The sequence below is a fragment of the Lagopus muta genome, chromosome 4 (genome assembly GCF_023343835.1).
Source record: "Lagopus muta isolate bLagMut1 chromosome 4, bLagMut1 primary, whole genome shotgun sequence".
NCBI lineage: Eukaryota > Metazoa > Chordata > Aves > Galliformes > Phasianidae > Lagopus > Lagopus muta.
In genome coordinates this window covers 35674844-35700156 of record NC_064436.1, presented here as the reverse complement: position 1 = coordinate 35700156, position 25313 = coordinate 35674844, and the positions used below count along the sequence as shown (strand labels likewise).

The window sequence follows — 25313 nt, the reverse complement described above, 5'->3', positions numbered from 1 at the left end:
GAATTTAATATTACAGGCATGTCATCTTTAATAGATTAGGCTTCTAAGATCTTGCATTATCTTCAGTAGTATTTTACACTTGATTCCAAAGCAATATTATTACTTACTGTAAAATTTTAGAGTATCTTATTTCTCTTTAATTTAAAGCACTCTAGTTCAAGAAGCTGGTACTGTTATATGCAATTCTCCCACTTGGTCACTTTTTTTTTTTGAGATTCTTTTCCTAGGATATTGGAAAAAATGCTTTGTTTTGGTTTTTTGTTTTTTTTTTGTTTGTTTGTTTGCTTAATAGAAATAGTCCTGATTTATACTGCATTAGTAAGAACTCTTGTCCGAAAAGTCTGTGCTATTTGTGCATTCACATACCAAGCTAGCTGCAAGAGTTTGCAAACTCGTTTGAGGGGGGAATGCTTTCACAAGAGACTGCTGCTAATAGCATTGAAAGAAAAAAACGCTGTCAAAGCTGTCATCCCCAAAATACAAAAGTGTTTGTACTGGTACTGAAGTAGACAAAGTCAGCTCCTCCATTTTGACACTTGAAAATTAACATCCATAGGATCACAAAATATCCTGAGTTGGTAGGGACCCACAAGGACCACCAACTCCAACTCCTGGTTCCATGCAAGACCACCCAAAATTCAAACCCTTTCAGAGCACTGTCCAAACTCTCCATGAGCACCAGCTCAGGACTGGTGCCCACTGCCCTGGACAGCCTGTTCCATTCCCGCCTCCCTCTGTTAAAGAACCTTTTCCTAATATCCAACCTGTCTTTTCCTTGATGCAGCTCCATGCCGTTCCCTCAGGACCTGCTCTTGTCACCAGAGAGCAGAGCTTGGCAATGCCCCTCCACTCCCTGTGAGGAGCTGTAGGCTGCCATGAAGCATTCCCTCAACTTCCTTTAGTCTGGCTGAACAAACTCAGTGACATCAGGCACCCCTAATACATCTTGTCTTCTTCCCCATCTTCATAGCCCTCCTTTGGAAACTTGTCTAACAGTTTTATGTCCGACTTATCTTGTGATGCCCAAAACTGCATGTAATGCTCAAGGTAGGGCTGCATCAATGCAGAGCAGAGCGGAACAGTTCCTTCCTTTGACTGGCTGGCAGAGCTGGGCCTGATGCATCCCCGCGTACGGTTGGCCCTTCTTGCTGCAAAGGTGCACTGCTGACTCAGATTCAACTTGCTTTTGTCCAGAATCCCGAAGACCTCCTGCAAGGCTGGTCTCCAGCCTCTAGTCTACCAGTCTGTTCCTATCCAGGTTTGCCCAGTCTCATTTGCAGAGTCTGACACTTGTTCCTGTTAAATTTCATGTAGATGGTGATTGCCCAGCTCTCCAGTTTGTCAGGATCTCTCTGCCTTGGAGGTACTCAACAGCTCCTCCTTGTTAAGTGTCATCTCCAAATTTAATGTGCATTAAAGTCCTGCAAAAAAAACATCTGTAACAACGCTGAAGAGAGCTGGTCTAGTTAATCACTAGCAGTGTGATGTGACCCCATTTACCGTAACTCTTGAGACTCAATACCAACTCATGAGACGGTTGTTCATCCATTAAATTACGGCTGTGTCTAGCTGTATACTGGAAATTTTGTCCAGGAAGATTCTGTGAGAAATAGTATTGAATGCTTTGCTGATATCCAAGAAGATCACATCAACTGTAGAAAGATCACATCTTCACACACGACTTGTGCCATTAGCTTACATTTGTAGATGATCCATCAGAGGAATCTCTTATAATGCCCAGTAACACTAGAATAGAGCCATAATTTCTTTGTGTATATGAATGATAAGTATTTACTGGAAACAGTCAGATACTGCAAATCCATTCTCATGTTAGAATCTTAATTTTAATCTACTAGATTTCGTACAGAGATCAGGTGCTTTTCAACGGCAGCAGCTTCTGCTCTTCATTTTAGTTATTCAGGATAAGTGAGCTCTGCTGCTTTTCATTAAAACTTGTTAGCAAGTTTTTCTACAGGGAAAATAAAAGAAGTGACATGATTTTTAAAAGTACTCTCTTCAACTGAATGCTCTTGACTCTGATTCTTACAGCAAATGGGAAAAGCAACTGATCTGTGTTGTTCTTTTTCACCAGCACAGATTCAATAATTCAGCAAGCCTTTTTCAGAGAATTGCCTTCAGCAATTAGCTTCAGGGCAAAATGTTGAAAAATCTGTAAAAAGCATATTAGGGCACTCAGTTCACACAGAAAATAACTAATATTTATTAATGTAGGGTAACAAATCCAGGTGTCAGCACTGAGGATAAGTATCCTGATAGCAAGGCATACAAGCTGCACATATCTATGTTTTCTTTTGGAATTTTCCTGGTTTTAATATTTCTCTCATATTTCTCTCATATCCTGGGTTGTTATTTTTGTAAATGAAGTGTTAAGGTGTTTTGTTGCGTGCTGACTGGTTTGTGTGCTGAGTTGCAAAGGGATTGGTTTCTGCCTAATGCAGACAAAAAAATAGAGCCAGAATGCTGTGTGTGTATGTAATTTTTCCTTGTAGATTACAGTTCTTGTTTTTCAGCTGTATATATCACATATCTTGTAATTAATTTTCTATTTATACCATATGAAAATGGATTTGCTTGCTAGCTGAGTGTTGTGTTCATTTTCTTGAGTATAGCATAGAACATTAGAATAAAGCATTTATCATTAATGTTAAAATTGTATTTCTTCAGCCTACTGACATTGTGCAAAATTGTTAGTGTATAAAGAGAATTTTTCAGTGGTATTGAACTTTTCTTACATCTCTTTATTACCCTTGCTGCAGCCTTTGGAGAACAGCAGGGAACAGTCTCAAATGGGTTCTGCTGCCCTGCCTGCACTGACACACATGACAGACCATTGCAATCCTCTTTATTAGTGCCTGGTTTGCTCAGAACATGTGGGAGCCGTGATCAGTGCTCTGAGAGTCCCTTACCCACTTTGCAACATGTACATTCAGCAAATTGGAATCTTTTCCTAGAAGGTTACTGTACCTAAATGTCTTTTTTTCATTTCTAACGGTGAATAGAAAATGGTATATTTCCATTTATCAGAAAGTCTGTCCTTGTATTTCATGTGCAACAATAAAGGATTTTATGTTTTCTTTTAGATAAGGAAATTCTAGTGGCCAAGAAATGAACACTTAGTTATTTTAACTTTCATCAATTTGGAAACAAATAGTAGACAGAAAGGATGGAAGAAGACTATAGGAGAGAGGCAAGGCTACATAGAGGGTAACTATAAAAAACAATTAAGATAGGTACAGAAGAATGTGGAAAAAAACATGGAATTTTCACTTTTCATTTTTCCAAAACTGATGAGATTCTTCAGGTGATGAACAGGTAAACAATGTCAGAAAATGGCCTGTGTTTTCTTGCTCATTGAATATTGAGGAGCGCCACTGGTGATGTTGGTAGAATTTCAGAAATGTACACTGCATATGTGGTTCCATGTATAACTGAGGGTTCAGATTCTTCTGTAATAAATTCTTGTCCAACTGCTTTTGGTTGTTTGTTCCAAGACACAGAGTTGGTCAGAGCTGTAGGGACCTATTCAAGCAGCTTACTCCCACAAGAGGTGCTGAAAAGCAGGAGATACAAATCATCTGAGGCTGCTGTAAAGGACAGCAGACTACAAAAGACAGCTACATCAGACTGCTTTTGTGTCCATGTAAAACTGTAAAAAGTCTTGCAGCAAGCCTGCCTATTTGTAACTACTCTAAGAAATGCAAACTGCATTGTTTGTGATGCTTTCTCATGTTTAATAACATTATTTTATCTGATTTTTCTTCTGCACATCCTTGATGAGCAACTTCAGAGCATACTCCATCAAAACACCAAAGCCAATAAAAATAAAACCTGAGCCTTTTTTTTTTTTTTAATCCCCTCGTTAATGTCTTCTGGAGTCATTACACTAGTCTTAAGTCTGGAGATACTGTATTAGTATCTTCTATTTGACGAAAACTCTGCAAAGGGCAAGAAGCATTCTTCGTTCCCTTTTTTTCATTCACAGTGGACATGTGTACGTGTCTTTGGCTTACATGATAAAAGGGTAACATAGCATATAACACATTTTTGTCTTTTAACTGAGCAGGCATCTAAACACCATACAGCCTTTTGCTCACTTCCTCCACTTCCCAGTGAGACTGGGGAGAGAATCAGGGGAAAAAAAGGTAGAGCTTGTGTATTGAGATAAAAACTTGGACTGAAAAGTGAGACCAAAACTATAGTAATGACTATATATATATATATATATATATATGTTTACAAAACAGGTGGTGCAGAACACAGTTGCTCATCACCAAATGATTGATGCTCAGTCCCTGAGCAACAGCTGCCCCCTCAGTGGGCAGTGCTGAGTGTTAGGAAAAGGTTCTTCACTAGAGAAACAGGCTGCCCACCTCAAACTGACAGAACTCAAGAATTGTTTGGATACTGCCCTCAGACATAGGGTTTGCATTTTGAGTGGCCCTGCGTGAAGCCCTGAGTTGGTATTTATAATCCTTGTGGGTCCCTTCTAACTTGAGATACTCTGCGATCCTATGATTCTGTCCACTTCTTCTGGGTACTTCCTTTACACAGACTTCGCCGCTTAACACACACCTTTGTGAGCCTGCTCCACACACTGACACAAGTTAAAATAACAGAGGTAACACAGTTTTCCTTGGTGTATGGGAACTGCTGAGTCACGGCCTGAACCTCTGATTGATCACGTGAGGCAAGCCATGAGTCAGCCATGGGAGCACAGGTGAAGGCAATGGGAGCACAGGTGGAGCCTGGCTCCACCTCTCTTAGGCCCATTTAAGAGCTGACTACCAGTAGAAAAGGGTCTCTTCTGGACATCACTCCTCTGGAGTTTTGCAGCAAGCCTACGATGTGGATAAGCTTTCTATCTATTCTCTTTTTGTTCTTATAATCTGCTTTGCCAAACTCTCTTGTTTATTTCAAAATTATAACATCTCTATGTTCATTGACTATACACCTTGGACTTAGAAAATTGAGACTCAACAAAGAATTTAGTATCTCAAACACTAAACAGTTGTGAGGGTATGTGGGCTGCAAGGAACAGGATGAGATCGTATATCATGTGGCCAAGGAGCAAATAAAAGGAAGGCAGAATGGCAGGGAAGGAGTGGAGTGAATATACATTTTTTTACCGAAGCTTAACTATAGTGTCAAACTGTCCTTTGCTTTCCTGCTTGTCTCTGGGGGATGTACATGCAGAGTTATTGTCTCAATGAATGAGTTTCCCCAAGTTCATTTAGGGCTCAGTGGAATAAAATGACTTTAGAACACATCTGTATTTAAAATAAATGACCCTTCTAGAATTCCTGACCCGAACAATTTGAAGCCAGATTTTCAGCATTTAAGCACTAGTTATGTTTGCTACAGTGTCTGCAACAGCCCCTTATTTCTCACGTAGGTGAGATAGTAAACTAGGTAAGAGAAAAAATATCATCGCTGTGTACAGATCAGATCTTTAACTGCATCCTGTTCTTTTTAGACAACCCCATCAGAATCTCTTGTCTATTTAGTAGTTCATGTAGCTGTTGACAAAAGCCGTTTTTGACCAAAGGGATATGAATGTTTTGAGGAATAAGAGGCACCATTTCCTGTCATAGTATATATGCCCTGGAGTTTGTTACACAATTAGTCAGAAGTATGAATTTGTAAAGATAAATCCTCAGCCAGTGTAAATGTACGTGACTTCAGTGAGCTCAGACAAAGTTGACTTGTGGTAGTTTATCCTTGAGTAGAGCTGTGTATTGTGGCTGAGCCTATTGCATTGTTCACTACCGCTGAAAGGAGTATTTCCACTGCTGGCCTGTAGTTCTGCACCCCTCTTTGTGTTACTCCAGTGTTACTTGCACTTTGCTGAAACACTGCAGTTGGCTTATTGTGGAAAAGATACATTCAACCATAGAATGTGACTTCAGTGTGGGCTGGAAATGTTTCCACCATAACAGTATGAAATAGTTCATTCAACTGAAGGAGAAAGAAAATCAGGAAAAAAAAGTGTTGTTCACAGTCTAAAAGCAGCCCAGTTCTCAGTCAGAGGTGTGGAACAAATACAGCTGTGAATATGTTAGAAAACAATAGTCTCAACAGTATGGTTTAGTTCTATAGCTTACATTCCAAAACCCTTTAAAGATGTAGTTGCTTTTATATTTTATTAGAAATTTGGGAATGTAGTTTCCCAAAAGATATCTGGTGATGCTGAAAAGAAGTAATCTAACTTAGGATGCAAGTATTCTTGCAGGCCTGTATGCCTTTAATATGAAGATTTCTGATAGGAAGATCTAAATTTAAAACAGCTCACTCAATGTCCTTGCCTTATTTAGGAAGGAGTAAGGATTTTTCCATTTACGCTTGTTAAAACTGCATAGTGAGAGCTAATGATATAGCCAACAGAAAGTAATTTCATTCCTGCTATGCTGTGCTGTAGAATAAAGCTTGAAATTCATGGAGTTGCTATTAGTTTGATTCAAGCCTATTTCCTTCTCTAAATAAACCTTCTTGTATGTTGGGAATTGCAACTGAGAACTGGGTCTGTGGTCTAATTCTTAATTACTGCTTAAAGTCATTATTTGAATCAATTACTGTTATTATGCTAACCAGGCTAATTTTATTTATTTGATTATTTATTTATTTCAAAACAACAGTAGAAATTAGGAGAATTCGACTCTAAAGTTTGGAATTCCCTAGAGTTATAGGATATCTGAATGTCATTCTGTGACTGTAACTATTTCATAACATGAAGGCGTAGGCAAATCCTTCAAAATGGTACTTTCTTCTCTAAATATTAAATTTGTTTTGAATAAAAAACAAATCACAGCGTAGAAGTTTCCATCAGCAAAATGAGTTAGTATGTTAATTCCTGCTGGTACAAGGTGTTTCACTAGACTTCTGGGTTTTTTTGGCTTGGCAGCTAACCTGTTCAGAAAGTTTTTTAGAAGCAGATTATAATTTAAACCAGGCAATTTATTATGTAAAATAACTAGCTATTTGTTGGAACTAAGTTAAAAATTTTCTGAATTAATAACTAGACAGTGGGTAATGTATATTGTTTTTTCTCTTTTTAAGGCTGAGAAAATAACTTGCAAGTTCAACTGCTACGGATGGACTTATAATGCAGAACACCTCAAGGATGGATATCCAGGTTAGTACAACAAATATTTGTTTGAGTTGTTTCATTAGAATGGTACTGCAATTCTCTGATAGCCCTATCGTGAGTCTGGTAACCACAGGTAATGAATATCATTATTTTATGTAACTGTTACATTATTGAGAGAGCAGATTATCCACCATGCAGGGCATTTTCAACTCCAGATAATCAGACTTCAAAAATACTAATGTGTAGTTGGTGGAAATAGTTAAGCTTTGCAGGCTGTATTTCTTCCTATAAAGTACAGGAGGGGCAGTGTAGTCACTTTCAATACATTTGTATTTTATTGTAACCATTATATTAGTTTCAGTCATTCTGAAGTGAAACAATTTGAGAATACATTTACCTCTCAGGCTTGTAACAGAATCTGTCTATAGTTGTTGTATGTATGTGTACATGTGCATTCCTGTGCAGGTTTAGATCACACAAACACGATCACTTTTAAAATGCATTAATTTACATTCAGTTTATACAAGTGTGGAAACATATCATCCTTTCCTGACAAAACTTCAGTTAGTCTTTGATAAAAGTGTTACTGCTGTTCAGACAATCACAAAATGTATTTTTTTAGACTGTACAGCAGATAATCAGAGGAACAAAACTCACACAGTCCAGTATTTTCTGCCATACCTGTGAAAAGGTTAATTCACAAAGGCTTCTGCTTTTAAGTGTTAGCTGCTAAAGGGGCTTCAAGGTTTTGAATCAAGAGTTTGATCTAGTGATTTAATGCTCTCAGGTCACAGAGAAATTTCTACATCGTGTTGCAGACTTATTCAGTTTCTAGTAAACCCACTTATTAGTAGAGATAGGCCTGAGCATTGAGGTTCAGAGTGATTGCCTGCTGAGAGTACTAATAGGCAGACTAATAGGTGACTCAGTCAGAACCTTAGCCTACTTCCCACTTTTAATGTTCAGCTCAGCTGCCAGCCCTTGTTTGATGGTGGATAACGTTTTGCTGCCCACGACGTGAAAGAATTCAGACAGAATTCACTCCAAGTAATAACAAATGAGATTTATCAGGGAAAACTTCCCTGCAACAGCAGACAAGTATCCTGAGTGCTTTTCCAGCATCTTTTTTTTTTTTTTGACTCTCAGGAAGCATACGAGCACCCATTTGTTCAAAATTTTTTCCCATCTTAAGCCCTGTCTGTTGGTTCATCATGCCCATAACCAACAGCCTAGACAGAAACCTTCACAAAACATCTGACCTTCTTGTCCAGTGAGGCTTGTAATTTGCTTCTAACTCACTGGACTATTAAGACTCAGAGAAGGAATGGCTGAATTTTTTGCACTGATAATTATGCAGATTAGCATCAACACTTTCTCCAGAGTCCGTTCAGAAAAGTCCCAAGTTATCTCATTTAACTATCAAAAAAAGTAAATTGTGGAAGTTTTCAGCATCACTTTCATGATGAACAAAACAATGATGGGGCAAAAAAAGTACTTAATTTCTTCCAGTCAGAATTATGCTGTTCCTAACCAGCCTTGTTCCTGGAGAGCAGAAATTACAGTATTTCTAGAAATGCAAGTGATACCATGTGCTGATATAAATATCTGGAATTACTAAGTTAAGAGTAAGTTACTTTGCCAAGGATTTTCAGTCTTCGATCTCAGACTAGCAGTTTCTTTAGTAAACCCTGTGGTTCCTGGTCCTGCTCCTTAATCACCTGTGGTCTGTTTTCTACCATGAGAAGTGATCTTGTTGAATATAGCTACATTCAGTTCTGCACCTTCACTGGAAAAATAGGTGGGAGTGAACCTCAGAAACGAGCTGAAAGAAATTGAGAATTGCTACAATAAGCACTTCAAACATTTTTCATCTCTCTACTGTCTTTGGAAGTTATTGCTTGCATATGCAAGCAAGGAAAGTGCAGCTTTCCTTCTTTGTCACTATCTTGTAAAATCTGCCTCAGAGAAGTGTTTTTTTCTGCTTGGAGCTCTTAATGCAGCAGAGTATGGCAGTGAGCACCAAGTGGAGATTCTGCAAGACATATTATAAATAGTTGGCTTTTGCAACATCTTCTGTGTAAATTCACAAAATAATCACTTTCTGTGGAGAAATCAATCATTAATGAGTTACATTAAAATATCACGTTAATACTGGACAAATACATTTTAATAGTTTTGATTATCTATTTCATTGTTTCAGTAAAGTGTATAATTTTACATATGAGGAATTTAATGGTGTAGAAGTTTTGATTTCATGACATTATAAGCGGCTGTTTTTATTGCATTTAATGACTTCATGAATTAGCTGATTAAATTGTTCAAGAGATTTAAGTTTAGTATATAATGTAGCCTATTCTAATCTGAGATTTAATTGAATGTGTGTTATTTGTCCGTCATATCTTCCATATAAAAACTTGATGTTATTTGATACTATTTTTTGCTAAGTAAAACAGCGTGATGAGGGAACTTTTAATTAGATGAAGAATGTTCTGGGTTTCATTTTTCTTCAATTCCTCACATAATTCTCTTTGTTATCTTTTAGGGGAATTGCTCCCAAAGTACTAGCATAATATTGGAAAGCCCATTTCAATTGTACATACTTGTTATGTAGGTTTAAGCAACGAAAATGCTTACTGAGGTAATGCAACATACTGTACAAAAGCTCTGGCATCTCTGATAAATACAGAAGTTATGAGTCAACAGTGGTATCCATTGTGGATTGTATTAGTTTTAACTGATGTCTGAAAAGGAAGAATCATACGTGAATATGCCTTGAATTCAGAAGCATTCTTGAAAATAAGTACTTTGATCCATGAAAATTCCTAAGAAAGTTTTTGTAGATATAAGCAGAAAATGGCATTTATGCTGTACTAAAGCCTACATGATCAGAATAGTTATTGTCAGGGGAGTTGGTTGGCTATAGAACACATCTTTTCTGCTTTGTAGTACTGCTTTATATTTGAAATCTACATTACTGCCTTTGCTGAACCAAAACGAGAGTTCTTTTCTCCTACTTGAGTTGTAATCACAAAGGCAACTTTGATATTCTTATCTTCCATGTAGACATAGGCTTACTGGCTGTAGTTTAGGTAAATACATGTCTTCTGATTCAAAAAAGCCGCTCCACAGTCAGCTTAAGATATCTTACTTAAGATACTTGATATTGTCAACCATGATTCATATGTCCTTGCTGCAAGCTTGACTCAGTTGTTTATTTAATACTTTACCCTCCAACTCTGTCTCTGAATGTACATATCACTCCAGTAGTTGGCAGTATTTTCAGCCAAATGTACCTGGCTCAACTTGACTGTAGCGTCCTGGCCAGAGTTCAAATCTCTGCTTTCATTTGGATGGGTAAGGTGCTTATCCATCATATAAATCTTGACCAGACAACCAGTAGTAGGTAACATCTAAATTGGAAAGTGCTCTTGAAAAATAAGCTGTTACTGCTAGCTGTTTTGGCACATGAGCATCAGTATTTCCTATATTCAAGGTTATTTATTTTCTTATATACATTCAATTATAAGAAATGACCCTGCATATTTCCTTTCCTCTGCAAGTATTTCAAGAAAAGCTTGTACTTCATTAAAGTACTGGAGTGCTAAAAGATTCATTGTGTCTTACTTAAAAATACAGATACTATTCTCCTGAAAGAGAGTTAAAGAAATGTAAAATAATGCTTCTCTGAAGTTCTGATGAAAGAATGAGTAGAACTCCCACAGAGTTCACAAGTTTCTCAGTATCTTTGCAAGTGAGAGAGCTCCTTCATTAAAAAAAAGGAAAAAAAAAAAAAAAAAAAAAAAAGCGTGAGCTTGCCAAGTCAATGAGTTAAGAGGCATTACCTTCCCAACAATCTTTTGTTTTGTGTGAGTCAAGCAAGAAAGACATGAATATTACCTTGTCATATTAACTTCTGCCAGTCTTTTCTTTGGTTTTTAAGAGCATAACTTGCAAAGTTAACTTTACTACTCTGAGATCTGTGGAAGCATCAGCCAGAAATGATGATCACTGAGTATGTATTACATTTTTTTGCAGAGAAGGGTTTTAGTCGTCCTAAATGCAACAGGAAATGCACAGTTTCAATTTAGGCACAAAATAGCACTCTGCATTTTAAGATTCATGACGTTTTCAATTCAGTTGTATATTTTTAGTCACTGTTTGGCCAGTATTGCATTTCATCTAAATAGCATTTAACATTTCCTCTTCTTCCAGAATGGTAATATAAAACTATGGTAATGGATCAATTGCTGTGATTTCACTAAAACAAATTAAATTGTCAAATATTATTAGCTTTAAATTTTGAACATAAGAATGATTTTATGTGAAAAGAAAATTGCAGTGTCTTTATGTATAATTAATGTAAATAGAAGAACTAGAGATATAGAGGTACATTTACTTTAAAGGACAAAGATACTGAAGAAGAATACAAAATCAGAAATGAGACTCATGGAAAAAAAAAAACAAAAAACACCAATCTCTGTAACTTTGAGTATTTTGAGCACTAGAGTTTCTTACATAAATATAGATGAAGGTATGTGTCTGTGATACAGCTTAGGAAATACTTTGCAGTGCTACTGAAATGGTATTGAGGGTAAATTTGCAAATAGTGATATTAACCTCAGAATGGGCTTCAAGGAGCTTTTTGACTTCTAATGTACCTCACATTTTCATGAAATTGAGAGAAAGAGAGCTCACTGAAGACAGTGGTTGCAGTAAGGGTTAGAAACAAGTAAGTCTCTTTTCCCACAAGAAATTATCATTAAGGAGTTGTTGAAATCTTAATTATTCATGGAATCCTATGTAAAAATGGCAATCAGAATAAATGGGTAACTGTAAATACATTCCTTGATTTGAGCTGGATTCTGAAAAAAAATCTGCCACTTTACTGTAAACTTCCCCTTCTCCCTCTCAAAAATCTCATTTACCGTTATGGACTAGCATGAGAACAATTACTTTTCTAAGCAAGCCAGTTATTTCATTTTTAAATCTTTATTTTTCTTTATGTTTTATCTTGTCATTTCTTGTTATGCGTGATTTTATATAGATTAGAGTAATTACAGAAAAATACTCCACCAGGTCCTCTTACAGATTGAAGATATAAAATCTTGAAAACATTACTTCTGATGTGTTTCTCAGTGGGATCTATTTCATTATTATGAAACTGCGTGAGAAACTAGAGGTTTTTGTATGTAAGTACAGACAATTATATGTGATGAACACTCATATAACAGAAGAACAGTTGAGAGCCAAGTATGAGCAAAATCTGCAGCTGGAGAAAACAACCTTTGTAGCACAGTCAATAGCACAATTTCTCTGAGCTTTCAACATACCCAGTTAGTTGCCACATTTGCAATGTGGCAAATATAGAACAAAGTAAAGAATCAGATTAAAGAATACTAGAATGCTTGGGAGCAAAGGGTGCACAGAGTAATAATTCATTTTTTGATTGCTTGATTTAAAAGATACTTCATGTCAAAACTATGAATGAAAAATTGCACCATCCCCAAAGCAGAAAAAATGGGAAGGAAAAGCAGGTGTGCTTAGCTGAAGATATAAAAGATGTAGAAGACCGTTGGGAAAGCAAAACAAGCTTTTATCCAAGAAGAGATTTATTTCCTTATCTAGTATTCAGGCTTCCATTCACAAGTGAAGGGTTGGTTTTGATTTATTCATTAGAAAGAAAAAGGAAAGGAGATATAGAAGAACAAAATAAGTGAGAAAGAGGAGAATTCATGGTCTTCTTTCATTTGTGTTTTTGTTGCGTATAAGCTCAGATGGAGACAAGTCTGTCTGGACACAGATCTCTGTGCAAACCAAGTTCATATTTCTGTAGAGGCAATACAAGGCAGAGGGTTGCTGGGATGAATTCATTTTGGTGGTCCCTTTGTCTTCAGAAAAATTGCATCCGTTTCTTATCACCTAGATTCTCATCTTTATTTCTTCTTTGGTATTTGGAAGTTCAATACTTTAAAAGCAAGAATAAGGAATAGACATTGTGTACATCCAGTAGTTTCTGTGCTGCCATCATATCCAATTGCACAAGCTGGGTTTTTTTTTCTGTAGAGCATCCTGAAACACTGTTTCACAAATCCTTTGTTCCAGAAAGGTTCCTTTTTTTTTGAAGAGTCCAGGCCTTCTTCAAGCTTCTTTCTGGTGATGACCCTGGCAGAAGAACTTATAAAATCTCATTGAAGCTCATGTGCCAGTCCCTGCATCTTCCTGTACTAAGATATTGACACTAGAAAGCATTTCATTACAAATGCAAGTATTACTACTCTAATATATAATCAGTTATAAAATGTGTGTGTATTATCATTAGCACACAGGAATTATGTATATGTGTGCATATAAATACACAGATGTGTTTGCATATATATATGCTGAGAAGGCCAATGGCATCTGGCCAACATCAAAAGCAGCATGAGCAGCAAAGCTAGGGAAATGACTGTCCCCTCGTATGTGGCACTGAAGGGAAATTGCAGTGAGGAAGATACTGATCTCTGCTCTCAAGGGATAAATGGACTTGAGGAAACAGTCTTGAGTTGTTACGGGGAGGTTTAGATTGGACATTACAAAGAACTGTGCAGATGGTCAGGCGTTGGGTGGGCTGCCGTGGAGATGATGATGTCCCCACCTGGAAGATATTTAAGAGACGTATGGATGTGGCATTAAGTGACAAAGTTTACTGATGGGACTCAGTAGGTGAGGCCAGCAGTTGAGCTTGATGATGTTGAAGATATTTTCCAACCAAAATGATTCCATGTACAACACCACAGACAGATGCCAAGTTACATCTTATTTCATGTGGTAATAAGATTGATAGTCCCCACTCAATCTTAAATAAGTAGTATTTAGTTAGGTACACTAATCTAAAAATTAAGTACAGGAAAATTAAGTATTGTGTCTGTGTACAGTATGCAGTATTAGCACAGTGAACTCTGTACAGTCCAGTCTGTTTCCCATTATGAAAGTGCCTCCTTATTTCCCCCCCTTTTTTCGGGTTGTATTAATACCATGCAAGTTAAAATTAAAATCCAGCTTGGCAATTCAGAATCTGAATGTCCTTACTGTTAACTCAGATCTATGGAGAAGTTCCCAAGTTAGCTCTAAGTCAGCTAGCTCAGGCACTGATGGAAATGTTTTCAGTGCAGCACGAGACTCTGTGGTCTGTGAAAACTCTTCCAGCGCTTCAGGGAAATGGTAAGGCAGATAGCCTATGGATTGTAATTATGTGTTGCTCTAGTTAAAAGTCAATTCAGTATGACTTCAGCATGTGCTCCCTAATACTGAGACATAAGAGGAAAAATAGGGATGCAAAAATAACACTTTCTCATCAAATGGCAAATAACCAACATTTTAGGGATTGTGTAGCAGGTAGGCATTGTGATGGAAACAAAGCAGAACAAGATAGTAAACTTTACACTTTTTCCCAGGAAGCTAGAGAAAAGAACTAGTGCCCCAAAAAATTGAAGTTAATTATGTACTTTTTTTAGTGGTCTCAAATACCATATTAAAAATGCATTCACACACCTGATTTGATCTTTATGTAGGTAATGTTTATTCAATAGCACTTGTCTGTACACAAAATGCAGTAGATTTTTTGCTTCAAGAATACATTGCCCATAAATGAGCATTTCATCCAGTTTCTCAGTGTATAGGATTTCAGCTAGATTAAGTTCAATTTCATGTCACCTTTCCTCACATAAAAGAAAAATAACAGACACTTTCCTTCCTAGTCCATTTGGAAACTGAATGGTACTTTTCACAACTCTCCAGTTTGGTGACTTTTTGAAAATGCAGCAGACCATCTTGGACACAGCAAATCCAGCAAAATGACAAGAAGGCTAGCAAAGCTAAGAAGAAATTTGTTTAGGGGTCCAGGATTTTCTTTCTTTCTATTATTTTCCCAAATAATTCACTTTAAGAGAGAAATCCAGTATATTCATATTTGATACTGTTCCTTTAAGGAGGGCTTTCTCCTAAGAAATATATTGAAAAATTTTGGTTATTGAATGCATGTCAATTTACGAGTTACTGAAATATCTTCTTTCAGAATGACTGTTTAGAATTTTGAGAAACTTAGATGACTTTTTATTGAACACAGTTTGATTTAACAGAGATAATTTAAATATGCTGTTTTTTTCAACATGATCAAGAATATAATTACTCTTCACGTCACATCAATGTTAGTACTAAGATGGGCTTGGGCAGAAAATAACAGAAATAAAAATATTTCTGTTGTGGTTTTACATAGGTGGAAAGCCTTTAAGAGAAATGTATTGTTTATACTAACTATTTTGAGTTGAAAGAGGAATATATATAAATTCTCATGTTTCATCATGAAATTCAATGTAGTTCAATGTTACACAAATATTGGGATGAAAGACTCCAAGTTTCAGTTAAAAAATATTTGAGATTATTTTTACCTCTCAGGAATGAGAATTATGGTAACTGGTTCTGTGAAAAAATACCTGCTCAATTCCTATTAATCATCAAAAGTTAATGTTGGAAATTCAGAAAAAGATGAAGAAAGCAAAACAGAGGAGATTACTACATACATCTAAGTTGTGCCTGCATCTTGAACTTCATACACGCATACAGAACAGCTTTTAATTCACATAGATGTGGGTTATGCCATAGCCCTTCCATCTGGAAAGCAGACTGGGGCAGCCCAAGAACAACACAGAGAGGGTGAAAATGAAATAAGCATTCCTTGTTTCTTCTAGTACAGTAACTTAAACAACCACAAATGAGACCACTTGCTGAGGTGGTTCCTTACATGCCAATTAATGAAGGTTTCTTTTCAAAACATGACAAATTTATGAACAAGAAGTGTGTGTAAGGCTGTCAAGAACAAACATAAAAAGTCCATGATATGATTTGCTCAAACCAGGAAACAATCCCAAAAAACTTACATGCATGTCAGGTATCATCTTAATACCCTTCCCCAAGCATTCATTGTTATTATGACTGGAGATCTAGTTGGTATGCCTATTCTTCCCATTTTTTCAGTGAAAAACAGTGTACAACATTGTTATGGGTAGCACTGAAAGGAACTACACTTCTCTGGATACAAAATTTATAAACCCAGTTATCACATTTTTAACTAACCTTTTTTATATGAAAGAAAAGAAAAAAAAATAAACAACAAAAACAACACCTGAAGTCCCCAGCTAGCTGTTGTGTCCTCAACATCGTAAATACATTCTTCACAGAATGTAAAGAGGTTAGGATTTCAGTGGCGTAAGAATTTTGAGAGCCAGAGGGATGGATTTTTCTTCTTGTGTTCAATGAAATGTATGACCTGTTTGTTTAACCTGCCATGTTATACTTCTTTTGGTAAACCAGAATGAATTTACCCAATTTTTGTTTGTAAACACTTTGCATTTCATGTCTTGAATGTCTCCCTGAGTCTTTTATCCATCTCTGCTACTGTATTTTGACATATATCTGTTAAGATTTTGATGTATGTTTTGGTCTAACTGCATGTTTGTTAATAGGTGACCTTTTGATTTGATTGTATGGCTGACTTCAGTGCTAATAAGCTGAAGGATGAGATGTCTAATGAGTCCTGTGTATAGAAATAATGATAGATGACTTATTTGGAATTCTACAGGCACAGCATGGCCAAGCGTGCTGAGGAGTCCCTGGAAATGAGCCAGTCTTAGAATGGGAAGCTTTATTGATTGCACAGAGATAGGGCATGTTTTAATCATTTTTACAACACTGTACTGTCCTAGGTACTAAAATCCATTAAATAAGGAGTATAAACTCTGTTTTAAACTGGATCCCAAATTGTTTCTTGATGTACAGTCAACAGCAGCCCTGTAGGATCAATCACAGTTACCAAGGCATATTAAAATCAACTTGTTTAATTTTAATTGTTCATATTCCTGACCCTCTGTAAGTAGCTGTTCATAAAGCTAAATTGCTTTTCTCTCAGACAGGGGTTTCATTTCACTTTGTGGTAGTTCTCTTTCCTTTTTACACTAACCAGCATTTTGCTTTCCTTTCACCCTTCTTCCTCCTGGTCCAGACTTCTCATTTTCTTAGAAATTTTTTTCTCTTTGTGACTTCCATCCTCATTAACAGAAGCTGAAGCCTTGTAAATGACTCAACTTTAATAGAGAAGGTGGATCACTTGAATTATTAGATGATGTAAAGTTACAGATCTCAATCTCTTTTCAGGAGTCTCTGTCAACCTATGTTACATGAGTGATTACGCTTTCAGACTCATAATCAAATTATAACATTTGCTGGCTGTACTGTGAGCAGGTACATTCATTTTAAACTTGTACTTTCTGTTTAGCTCAATTTATTTTAGTGTTCCCTGTTCTTTATTTTCTTAGGACAGTTCTATGTAGCTAATCACTAATTTCATTCCTACTGTTATATCTGCTCTTCTGAGAATGTAAGATCCCTGTTCAGTTTGTATCAATTTATTTCGTTCCTCTAATATTTGAAGTTAATAGTAGACTAGTGGACTTAGTTACAGAAAAGAGTAACAAGTTTGAGCCTGAATCTCATACAAAATGCTTTTCGCTGTTACCTTAAACTTATTTCAGCAGTATGGGCTTCTATGAGCTCATACCTACTTACTGCCTGGACTGAGGTTATCCTACTCTTTTTTGAAGAGTCGTGTGTGCTTTCAAATTTCCAGTCATTTTGGGTATTTTCTGTATCCTTAATCTAAAGATCAAAGTGTGTCGTAGGGACGGATGCATGGAAATACAACCCAGGGGTAGCAAATGAGTAATAAAATTTGCGTAAAATACACAAATATGTAGAAAAGATCTTCAGTGCAGTGAAGCTTCTGTTTCTGATCAATATTCTTAGCCTGATAATATGCAGGGAAATAAGGATAAAATCATGGTTGTAAATTTTATTGAATTACCTGGTTACCCTGCGTTGATAGAAAGCAGGTACATGCAAGAGTCAGGTGAGCAGAAACAGAATACTGAATCTTTTCAGAAGAACAGAGCTGGTTCTAGCACATGAGCTCCACAACAGCAGAATTTGTATAAAGCATTGCAGCAATGGCATGTTAAGGCAGTGGGTGGAAGAGATGAGTATGATTTGAACATATACGTGAATCTTTAGATGTAAAAGAAATAAGTGGTATGGATAGAAGATACGTCTTTGAAAATTTAACACTGAAATAGTAGTAGCAGTATTTATTCCATAGTAGAAAAAAAAAAAACCACACAAAAAAAAAAACCTATATGATATTTAAAACCATGTAATTTTATCAAGCACAATTACAGGAGCACACAGGACCAAGGGACTGTTTTTAGTAAAATTTTAAAATTTTACTGAAAATTTTACATTGGTTGTAGCATTAGATCCTTCAGATTTTAAGGCAGCCTGTAGATGTTTGTATAGTTTCATTCACGTTAAATAAAGAAGGGTATTTTTGTATGGATGATTTCCATAATTTGACAACTTTATTTCAGATGTGACTTAGTCTATTTCTCCTTTAGTTCTCATTTTTCATGTACTTGTACTATTCTCTACTACTTTTCTTGCAAATTTTAAAATGCCAGCACACCTGCTCCAGCAGGTGCAGGGGGCAGAGGGACAGCATATGCTACAGCCTTGCTGTGGAAACAGAAAGCTTGACAAAATGGAGCTCTTCAAAATACACATTTCATTTTTTCTTGGTAGCATATCATGATTTGTGCAGACTTTGTTTTCTGGAGGCTTTCTGAGCCAATAATTAATGTTGGAAAAAAAAAGCTGAATACAGCTAAGTTGAGGATCTCTAGAGTTTCTGGAGAGCGCCATTCACTGAGCTTCAATGAAGTATGTGTGTATATAGCCTGTCCTTTGCAACTGACTTGGCTTCTCTTTACACTTCCTCCATCAAGTTGCATGAAAGGAGACAAAGCTCACAGTCCTGCCCTGTAGTCTTTCATCTCTGAAAGACTGACAAAACTGCACTTAACTGCTGGCTATTACTATGCCAGTTTTCTAGGGACTCATCACTTAGAAATAGTATGCCTTAGTTTATTCTCTTTGTTTGGTATGCCTGCTAAACTGTTTTTTCAGCTTTTGCATGTCTTCAAATACAAAGAGGTTTTGCAAATTTCATCATGACATTAAAGGAGAATATACAGATTGCAGAGATTGTTCTGTGAGAGTTCATCATTTAGGATGCACTCCTGTGTTGATTTTGTTTAGATATATTTGGAGTAAACCTTAGTGCGACTTTGGTCTTAACTAGCCAGAAGGGCAGATTTTAAACTAAAATTCTGCCCAGTTGAACCTATCCTCTAAATGAAGTATAAATTCTGTTGTTTTAAAAAGGCAGACAGATTACCAGCTTTATTCAAGTAGATCTCTACATAGAGCTTCTAGATAGTAAAACAAATATATAATTTAGCTTTTTCCTCTCCCTAGGCCACATTCAAGAAAAGATGTTTTGCTTTAAGGAGAAGGCAAGATTTGCTTTTATATGCATATAATCTTGCAGAATCATTATTATGAATAATGGGCTATAAGAATTGGAAAAGCCCCATGGCTCATATTTATCAACCAACTGCCATAATGATGGACAAAGTATAAAAATCTCACTAAAATAGAACTCTAGTTTTTCTCATCAGTCCCCAGCAAGTATTCTCAGAAATGAAAATCCTCAAGGCAATGTTAAATGTAACTCAATTTTGAATTGCAGGAATTCATCTTCAGAATGGAAAAGTTGTGTGTCTCTGTGTCCAATTAATTCTTGGCTTTCGTTTGAAACTGCCAGCAAATTTGCCAACCCAATTTGATGGGTTTTATTTATGTGATATAAATCTTTGTCAGCTGATAATTGGTCTCATATATATTGGAAGGCAATTTTTTTATTCACCAGAAACCTGGATCAAAACATACACAAAATGTACCTGACAATGTAATAATCTGTTTCACCTCACAGAGCCAGTCACTCTCTTTAAGTAGCTTTCAATCTAGCATGCCCTGTGCAAACAGCAGATAAATCAATGAAACTTTGATTATTAATGGAAAGCAGAATATGTATATTATCATCTTCCTGCTGAAAACTCCTGATAAAATAATTTTCCTGAATTCTTCTGACTTGCTTTATATGAGAAACAAAGGTCATTGTACTTGCAAGATAGAATCATAGAACCACCAAGGTTGGAAAAGCTCTCCATGATCATCTAGTCCAGCCATTTACTTACCTCTTAAACCATCTCCCTTTGTATAACATCTAAATTTGTCTTGAATACCTCCAGGGGTGATGACTCCATCACCTCCAAGGGCATCCTGTTCTAGTGCCTAAGAACTCTTTCAAAGAAGAATTTTTCGTAATATCCAACATTAACCTCCCCTGATACAACTTGAGGCTATTCTTTGTTGTCCTATCACTAAATATGTGGGAGAACAGGCCGACCTTCACCTTACCACAACCTCCTTTTGGTGAGCTGTAAAGATCAATGAGATCCCACTTGAGTTTCATTCAGACTGAACAATTTCAGTTCCCCCAGCCACTCCTCTTAAGACCTCATCAGCTGCAGATTCCTCACCAGCTTCATTGTACTGGACATGCTTCAGGGCCTCAGTACCCTTCTTGCAATGGGGGGCCCAAATCTGAACTCAAGATGCTTCCTCACCAGAGCCAAGTACAGAGGGATGATCACCTCCCTGCTCCTGCTGGCAGTGCTATTTCTGATACAAACCAGGATGCCATTGGCCTTCTTGGTTACCTGGACACACTGCTGGATTATGTTTAGTCAAGTGTCAACCAACACTCTTGGGTCTATTTCTTTCACATAGACTTCCAGCTGCTCTGCCAGAAGCCTGTCACATTTCCTGGAGTTGTTGTGACCGAACTGAAGCACCTAGCACTTGTTCTTGTTGAATTGTTGAGCCGCAGCACAGCAATTCAGTCTGTCCAGATCGCTCTGAAGGTCTTTCCTACCTTAAGGCAGTTCAACACTTCTTCCCAGTCTTCTGCAAACATACTGAGCTGGCACTCAGTCCCCTTGTCTGGGTCATCAGTAAAGGCATTAAACAGGACAGGCCCCAGTACTGAGCACCACTTGTGACTAATTGCCAGCTGAATGTAACTGAATTTAACATTTACCACCACTCCCTGGACCCAGTCCTCCAGCAAAAAGTCTACCTTTCCTGGCCACAGGCTGCCAGCTTCTCGAAGTGAATACTGTGGGAGGCAGACTCAAAGGCTTTGCTGAAGGCTAGGTAGACAACATCAACAGCCTTTCCATGATCCACCAGGCAAGTCACTCAATCATGGAAAGAGATCACGTTGGTCAAGCAGGACCTGTCTTTCATGCTGGCTGGGCCTGATCCCCTGGTTGTTCCAGGGGTGTGTGATTTCTTTCAAGGTGATCTGTTCCATAACCTTCCCTGGAACTGAGATCAGGCTGACAGGCCTGTAGTTCCCTGGATCTTCTTTACAACCCTCCTTTCAGAGGGGAGTCACATTGCCAAACCTCCAATCTTCTGGGACCTCTCCTAGTTGACCTAGTTGATAGATGGTGGAAAGTGGCTTGGAAATCACCTCTGCCAGCTTCCTCAGCATCCTTGGAATACCATGGACTTGTAACAGTCCAGTTGGAGTAGTGGTTCTCTAAATGTTTCCACCATGAATAGTGAGGAATTTATTCTGCTCCCCATCCCAGACTTTCAGGGTCAGAGCATAGAGTACCCCAAGGATAACTGATACGACTTTTAAAGATAGATGTAGAGATGGAATTGAGAACCTCAGACTTTTCCTTATCCTCTGTGGCCATCTCTGTGGCCATCTCCACCACAGCCAGAGAAGGGTGGAGATTTTCCTTAGCCTTCCTCTTTGTAAAAATATATTTGTAATATATTTGTAAAAAAAAATTCATTCTTGTTTACTACAGTGGCCGGGTTGAATTTGAACTTGGCTTTTGCCAATTTTTTCTCTACATATGCTAACAACTTCTTTGTACTCTCCATGAGTTGCCCATCCCTTCTTCCACAGGAGATAGAGTCTGTTTTTCTCCTGGAGCCTCAGAAAAGATTCCCTGTTCATCCATGCTGGTCTTCTTTACTGATAGCTCATCTTACAGCAGAGGAGGACGGCCTGTTCCTGTGCAACTAAGACTTCCTTCTTGAGGAATGCCCAGCCATCTTGTACCCTAAGATCTCTCAGTTTGTTCTCAAAATGAGGTGTAGTAATGACTGAAGTTGATAAAACACTTAAGTCACATTTCAGAATGTTTGAGAGTTGTTGAGTGTTCCCTTTGCAAATTCTGCTTGGATTCATTCCAAAATTTGGAAGAGGCCTCTGTTTTCTACTTTCAGTTTTAGTTTTATATTCCAATATAGATTTCCCACTCATAATCTTTCTCATACCCTAGAGGATGACAGGAACACTGTTATTCTCCTAGTCAGTGTGTGGGCATAAATCCTTGATAAATTGCTTTGCCCTTGTTGGAAACTCATGCTTAGTTCCCAACTGCCCAATGACTTTGTCAAGCATACAATAACTATGATTTTAGTGAGCTGGAACCTTCTATCTCCACTGGTGTTTTGTTGATCTTCTACAGCAGCCTTTGTGATTTGATATGACAGAGTGCCTGAGAAAGGTTACATATGTCCAGTAAGAATCATCAGTGACTCATATAATTATCGTATATACGTTATTTATGAAAATGAGTTATCAATATTTATCTATATTTAGCTATATTAGAGCTATATGCAGAGACAATATACATTAAGATAGATGTGTTTTGTAATCCACAGTATTCAAAATCATTTTTACATTTCTCACAGTACATAAGATACCTTAGGATTGTAAAACATTTTGTAGTTTGAATTAAAATCAGTGGTTGTAGCTTGAAAGTGAAAAAAAATTTAAATTAAAAGTCTTTAAAAATCTTTTATTGGCAGAAACAAATGAAACAGAAAATTTAAGCAATGTAAATAATAGAATACAGATTTCTTTTTAATTCTAAATTGATAGCTTACCAGTAGAGAAGTTATGTAATCTGCCCTCTAGACAACAGAGTGGAATTTCTGAGAGCAAAGGATCTGGGAGTTAGTGTTCACAAAGAAAAGAACTTAAATATTATTAAGAAATCAATTGTTGTACTGGAGTTTATACAGTAGGCAGTACCCCTCACAAAACACATGCAGTGATTCCTTTGCTCTACACAGCATGCTAAGAGTACCTGTTCAAAGCAGGACACTGCCCTTCAAGACAAACCTGTGCAAACTTATAGAAATCCACAGGGGACCAAAGAGAACATTTGGAGATGGTAAAATACCTCAAAGGAAGGATTTTTGAAGCTGCTTCACATAAAGAAGTTAAAGTGTTACATAAAAACTAGTTTCAATCATTTTCTTTGTTCATGGAGACGAAAAAGTATAAACACAAATGCACTAGTGAGCCCATAAATGAGGGATGCGTACCTTACCCCTCTTTATGACTTTCCCTCCTCCACCCCTTGTTCTGTGGGCAGGAGACAGCCCAGGTAGTGGGACTCTGCTGAAGAGCATCTGGAGCTTTTCCTTCAGCTTCCTGCTCCTGGCTTGCAGCCCCTTTTGTTTTTATTTATTTATGTATTTGTTTGTTTGTTTGTTTTCAGTGGAATCCAGCAAGTAGCAATTGCCTCTGAACTGCCATCCAGATCTGAACTCTGTGGCCCCCAGGAGAAGAGTAAACCAACTTTGGAAGGGTTTTTTTTAATCAAATACTCAAAGTCTTAGAAAATTTTATGTTTGCTAAAATTAGAAGGAGATGCATAAGCAAGTCTGAATAAAAACAGGGAAAGTCAGGAGTGTTGGGAGCCTCCATCACTTGACAGTCATTCTGGAGCTGTCATTGGTCATGTCCTGAAGTAGAGAGATGGATTGCATGGCCTCTTAATGCCCCTTCCGTTACTCCTTTTCTCACCTGCTTCTGTAGTGAAAACTCTTTCAGAATGGGACTAATGAAAAATGCTTCTGTTGGAAACATCTTGTGGATGAAATGGCGCTATGAAAAAATCCAGAGATGGAAAGTGATCAGCTAATTTAGAATATTATTTTTTAAGGTATTCATTACTCCTCTCAGTATGTTCCTGCAAAGAACTTAACAAACATTAGACTTTTTAAGACATTTTAAAATTCTATTAGAATATTTTCATGTTAAATATGTATGTGGAGTGCATGAGGAATGCCATTAGAATTCCCAAGAGTTGAGACTGTCACTACAGGTTATCCTTAAAATGAATTTTTCCATCTCTTGATTGATTTCCATAAGTTTCCTAAAGGATGAATCATTGTCATCCCCAAGTAGATTTTCATGGCCAAATTATGTGTTGGAATAATTCTGGTGAAGAAAATAAAATAACACAACTGGATAATTTGTCGTTAAACAGATTGTAGGAGCATGTAAGATACCTGGTGGTCTGAGATCACAGAATCATAGAATCACTCAGGTTAGAAAAGACCTTAAAGATCATCGAGTCCAACCACAACCTAACCGTACTACTCTAACTCTAACAACCCTCTGCTAAATCATGTCCCTGAGCACCACATCCAAATGGTTTTTAAACACATTGAGGGATGGTGACTCAACCACCTCCCTGGGGAGCCTATTCCAGTGCTTAACAACCCTTTTTGTAAAGAAGTTTTTCCTGATTCCCAACCTCACCTTACCCTGGTGCAACTCAAGGCCATTTCCCCTCATCCTGTCACCAGTGAGAAGAGACCAACCCCGCTCTCACTGTAAGCATCTTTCAGATAATGGAAGAGAGCAATAAGGTCTCCCTCAGCCTCCTTTTTCCCAGACTAAACAGCCCCAGTTCCTTCAGTCACTCCTCAGAGTGCCATTTTATTGCAAATTATTTAATTTTTCACTTTTAAAATATGGGTTACTATTGATTTTGCTTTGATTTTCAGGTTTGTTCCAAAAGGAAACTGGGGATCATTTTTCATACCAGGGAAATAATGGATAAAAATCAACTGAAACTTTACCATCGGCTTTGATGAAGCCAAGTGTTACCCTTTGCCCTAAAGCTGAGATTTTGCTAGAGAACAACAGGAACAAAATCAACATTGCTAACAAAAAATACATAAGCTTACTGTGGGCTACTGGTTCAATCACTTCAGTTCCCCAGTGTTTTGAACAGACATACTCTGTCTGTAAAGGTACAAGGAAACAGTATTTCAAATACAGAATTTTAGAGCCTGTAACATAAGAATTCTCCCTTAAAACAAAGCTGTTCTA

General features: G+C 37.2%; 2 protein-coding genes across 5 annotated transcripts in view; one reads left to right on the top strand and one right to left on the bottom strand.

Moving 5' to 3' along the window:
* The window catches only part of LOC125691903 (bifunctional heparan sulfate N-deacetylase/N-sulfotransferase 3), a 415179-nt gene that overhangs the window by 242734 nt on the left and 147132 nt on the right, over positions 1-25313 (top strand). For all 4 annotated transcript variants that reach the window (XM_048941854.1, XM_048941853.1, XM_048941856.1 and 1 more), the window contains one exon: positions 7075-7150. The gene's annotated coding sequence lies outside the window, so the exon portion shown is untranslated. The remainder of the gene's footprint in view (positions 1-7074; positions 7151-25313) is intronic.
* LOC125691909 (uncharacterized) overlaps positions 1-25313 on the bottom strand; it is a 178565-nt gene that overhangs the window by 52320 nt on the left and 100932 nt on the right. The gene's annotated exons all lie outside the window — the stretch shown is intronic.